The sequence below is a fragment of the Globicephala melas genome, chromosome 1 (genome assembly GCF_963455315.2).
Source record: "Globicephala melas chromosome 1, mGloMel1.2, whole genome shotgun sequence".
Lineage (NCBI taxonomy): Eukaryota > Metazoa > Chordata > Mammalia > Artiodactyla > Delphinidae > Globicephala > Globicephala melas.
Genome location: NC_083314.1, coordinates 97,292,788 through 97,298,153, shown reverse-complemented (window position 1 = coordinate 97,298,153; position 5,366 = coordinate 97,292,788). Strand labels below are relative to the sequence as shown.

At 37.0% G+C, this 5,366-nt stretch overlaps 1 pseudogene; it reads left to right on the top strand.

The window, feature by feature from the left end:
- Nucleotides 1–1,980: 1,980 nt before the first annotated feature.
- On the top strand, nt 1,981–3,146 carry LOC115859936 (hsc70-interacting protein pseudogene; annotated as a pseudogene).
- The last annotated feature ends 2,220 nt before the right edge of the window (nt 3,147–5,366 follow it).

The window sequence follows — 5,366 nt, the reverse complement described above, 5'->3', positions numbered from 1 at the left end:
CCTTTTTGACCCACCTCCTAGATTAATGGAAATAAAAACAAAAAATAAACAAATGGGACCCTAATTAAACTTAAAAGCTTTTGCACAGCAAAGGAAACCATAAACAAGATGAAAAGACAACCGTCAGAATGGGAGAAAGTGTCTGCAAATGAAGCAACTGACAAAGGATTAATCTCCAAAATTTACAAGCAGCTCAATATCAAAAAAACAAACAACCCAATCCAAAAATGGGCAGAAGACCTAAACAGACATGTCTCCAAAGAAGATATACAGATTGGCCACAAACACATGAAAGGATGTTCAACATCACTAATCATTAGAGAAATGCAAATCAAAACTACAATGAGGTATCACCTCACACAAGTCAGAATGGCCATCATCAAAAACTCTACAAACAATAAATGCTGGAAAGGTTGTGGAGAAAAGGGAACCCTCTTGCACTGTTGGTGGGAATGTAAATTGATACAGCCACTATGGAGAAAAGTATGGAGGTTCCTTAAAAAACTACAAATAGAATTACCATATGACCCAGCAATCACATTACTGGGCATATACCCAGACAAAACCATAATTCAAAAAGACACATGCACCCCAATGTTCATTGCAGCACTATTTACAATAGCCAGGACATGGAAGCAACCTAAGTGTCCATAGACAGATGAATGGATAAAGAAGATGTGGCACATATATACAATGGAGTATTACTCAGCCATAAAGAGGAATGAAATTGGGTCCTTTGTAGAGATGTGGATGGACCTAGAGACTGTCATACAGAGTAAAGTAAGTCAGAAAGAGAAAAACAAGCATCATGTATTAACACATATATGTGGAATCTAGAAAAATGGTACAGATGAACCAGTTTGCAAGGCAGAAATAGAGACACAGATGTATAGAACAAAAGTATGGGAAGGGGGAAAAGTGGGGGTGGGGGTGAACTCAGAGATTGGGATTGAATTACATACATTAATATGTATAAAATAGATAACCTGCTGTATAAAAAATTAAATTAAATTTTAAAAAAGAAAATGAGGAAACTAAATTAAAAATAAGTAAATAAATGTCTTTTATTTTCTGGACTTACTGTGTATTTTAGAAGAGTCTACACTAACCTAGTAGCTTTGACGAATTTGAAGCAACCATTTCAACTCTAGCAATATCAATTTGTTAAAAGCAAATTAATGAAACTTCTTCCCTCATTCAGTCTTACATTTTCCTCACATGGTCCTCCATTAACTATCCTGCTCTTTACATCTCATTTGTTTCTTGTTTGTGGCTTACAATTATCTCTTCAGCTTGACCATTACAGGAATTCTTCTTTACTGACCCTTTGCAATTACCCTTGAGTGCAATTCTGTTCTTGACGGGCATCTTGTTCTGTTCCCTTTCCCACCCCATGTGATTCTAAGTGTTCTCAGGAGCTCAGCCCAGTGTAAGACAATCTGCTTAGCTAGCTCTTCTAATGCATGAACACTGGGTCTGGCAACAAAAGATAAAAAAGAAAAAGTAATTCACGTGGTTTATTAAGGGTCAGGAATTACCTGCTCTGATGCAGCAAAACGTCTAGAAGGTGAAGGATTCAAGTGGTATGTAAAGTTGGACAGGAAGTTGAGAGATGTCAAAAGATAAGTGGTCTTCTATAAGAATATATATAAGTGGAGGATCTAATTGTTACTTCCTTTGAACATTTACTGAATAACCACTGTAATGCATAGCTGCCATGAAGAAAAGAAAGTTTAATAAGGAAGTAAAACTACAGATCAAAGCAGAAGCTTCTAGACTAGACTTTTCCAGGTCTGGTTTTGGATCTTTTAAAACTAATTTTACAGAATTAGTTCAGTATGATATCACTTATATGTGGAATCTAAAAAAGAAAACAAACTGCCCTTTACGCGGTCACGCTGAGCTAGCGCCTGGGCCTGGGATGGGGCCGCAGCGTCCACACACTCACCGCCTCCTGCTGTCTCCTGCTGCTTCCGGACCATGGTCACCGGCAAAGTGAGCAAGCTTCAAGCCTTCGTGAAAATGTGCAAGCAGGACACGAGTGTTCTGCACACCGAGGAAATGCACTTCCTGAGGGAGTGGGTGGAGAGCATGGGGGGTAAAATACCACCTGCTACTCATAAAACTAAATTGGAAGAAAATACCAAGGAAGAAAAAACAGATAGTAAGAAAGTGGAGGAAAACATAAAGACAGACGAACCATCAAGTGAGGAAAGTGATCTAGAAATTGACAATGAAGGTGTGCTTGAACCAGGCACTGATGCCCCTCAAGAAATGGGAGATGAAAATGTAGAGATAACTGAGGAGATGATGGATCAGGCAAATGATAAAAACGTGGCTGCCATTGATGCCCTAAATGTTGGTGAACTACAGAAAGCCATTGATTGTTCACAGATGCCATCAAGCTAAATCCTCGTTTGGCCATTCTGTATGCCAAGAGAGCAAGTGTCTTCATCAAATTACAGAAGCCAAATGCTGCCATCCGAGACTGTGACAGAGCTATTGAAATAAATCCTGATTCTGCTCAGCCATACAAGTGGCGAGGGAAAGCACACAGACTTTTGAGCCATTGGGAAGAAGCTGCCTAAGATCTTGCCCTTGCCTGTGAACTGGATTATGATGAAGATGCTAGTGCAATGCTGAAAGAAGTTCAACCAAGGGCCTAGAAAATTGCTGAACATCAGAGAAAGTATGAGCGAAAACGTGAAGAGCAAGACATCAAAGAAAGAATAGAAAGGATCAAGAATGCTCGGGAAGAACATGAGAGAGCCCAGAGGGAGGAAGAAGCCAGACAACAGTCAGGAGCTCAGTATGGCTCTTTTCCAGGCGGCTTTCTTGGCAGAATGCCTGGTAATTTTCCTGGAGGAATGCCTAGAATGGGAAGGGGCATGCCTGGAATGGCAGGAATGCCTGGGCTCAATGAAATTCTTAGTGATCCGGAGGTTCTTGCAGGCATGCAGGATCCAGAAGTTATGGTGGCCTTCCAGGATGTGGCTCAGAACCTGGCAAATATGTCAAAATATCAGAGCAATCCAAAAGTTATGAATCTCATCAGTAAATTGTCGGCCAAATTTGGAAGTCAAGCATAATGCCCTGCTGACAAATAAAGCCCCTGCTGAAGGAAAAGCAACTTAGATCACCTCATGGATGTCATAATAACACAAACCAGTGTACCTCTGACCTTCTCATGAAGAAAGCTGGGGTGCTTTGAAGATAATCTCTACCCCTCTGCCCCAAATGCAGCTGAAACATTTTACAGTGGTTTTCCATTAGGGTATTCATTCAGATAATGTTTTCTTACTAGAAATTACAAAATTTAAACCTTAAAAATATTTAAAACAAATTAAAAGGGAGTGTTAATCCCTACATTTTTCTTTACTAATCATTTTGGTTTTTTCCTTTGAATTAATTAGGCAAGGAAGATACTTCAGTATGGAAGATTTATTGTTCAAGTTTGAGTGAAATAAGATTTATTAGTGGGAGGCAAATGTAACATTTAAATAGATAAAGTTTGAGCTGGATATATGGTTACTGAAGCATTTTGATTTATCTTTTTAATTGCTTTATTATTATTTTTTTTAATGATTTGCTTCCATGAAACTATTGGGACCACCAGTATTTCAGTAGGACCTGGGTAGGGACTGGAAGTACTTGGCAGAGCAGCAGTAATCTTACTGCATTTTATATAATGTGTACCCTTGTGCAGATGCATTTAAATCTTACACTGTGGTGAAGGGATGATTTTTACACTGCTGCAGTAAAATCAGATTACTTAGCTCTGTTCTTATCTGATATCTAAAATAAATGTTTCATATTACCACATATGGGAAATAAGGAAATACTTTTCTTCTTGTATTTCTATGTTTAAAATGTTCTTTTCAGATCAGAAGATGCCCAACTCTTTGTCTGCTTTCTACTTGTTTTCACATTTTTTTTCCTCTTACTCTTCTTGGGCTAAAGATGATGTTTTTTCACTAGCATCATACTGCTATCATCATTCACAGCATAATTAATGCTGGGTTTAATTTAATATGTAATACAAATAGTGGCTACGTAGGGTAATACCCATAATAGATGTAGTTTCTTACTTGGCCAAGAGATTTCATATTTAAGTGTTAGATTTCCTCTTTGGTGAAATCTTAACATACCAAAAGATGTTGGAAGAAGGGATTCACTTTGGTGTTTGGTCTCCTACTTAGGAAATACCTACGGCAGTTAGAGTTTATCTTGTAGTATTAATTTTTGGAGAAGTTTGAATTAATTGATACACAAAGAGGGGAACCTAAATTCCTAATCCAGCATGAACTAAAAAAATTGATGAGATTCATGGTGTTTCTTCATTGTGGAGTTGTCAGCATTATGAAAGATGCATTGTTCTATTCAGCTCTTAAATACTGCAGCCATGTCCCCACCTCTCCTTATTCCTTCCCTCTCCTCCAAGGATAAAGAAAATGATAAATTTTCTGTTGTACATACAATCCTTATATTAAATGAGGTTAAGTCCAGGCACTGTACCAGGAATTGTTAGGTTTCTACTTATTATCTTTCAATGTAAAAAGTGCTAGTTTAAAAGCAATTTCAAGGGATGAGAGCCTCTGTACTTTGCTTATTTGAAGAATCAATGGTAGGAGCAGTGAAGTAAATTCCATGGAATACATTTCTGAAATCATAAGTAAGTTGATTCAAGTTTTTACGCTTTGCTGTACACAAGCAAATAGAAATGCATCTGTTAGGTGAGAAAAAGCTGTATGCTGATTGAGTATGCTTTTTAAAACCCTTTAAAAATACTCAACATTAAAACATGAGTTTGAGCTTGCTGGTGTTCTTTTTGTTAATATGTGTTCTCCTCAAAATTTCCAGTGTGTGCTGTAATTCAGGACCAGCTGCTTCTGGATTTTTCATTTGATTTACACATTACCTAAGTACCTTCTAACATTGCACATATTACCATAAACAGGTAAAAGTAAAATTGGTCTGAAAATGTATCCTGTGCTTTTTAGACTTTTAAGTTAATACAAAGTATGTCTTCAAACAAAAAAAAAGAAAGAAAGAAAACAAACTAATGAATATAACAAAAAAGAATCAGACTCACAGATATAGAGAAAAATTAGTGGTTACCAGTGGGGAAAAGGATGGGAGGGGGGGCAAGATAGGGGTAGGGGATTAAGAGATACAAAATACTACATATAAAATAAATAAGCTACAAGGATCTATTGTACAATATAGGACTATAACCAATATTTTATAATAACTATAAATGAAGTATAACCTTTAAAAATTGTGAATCACTATGTAGTACACCTGAAACTTACATAATATTGTACATCAACTATACCTCAATTAAAAAAACAAATTTCTGGGACTTC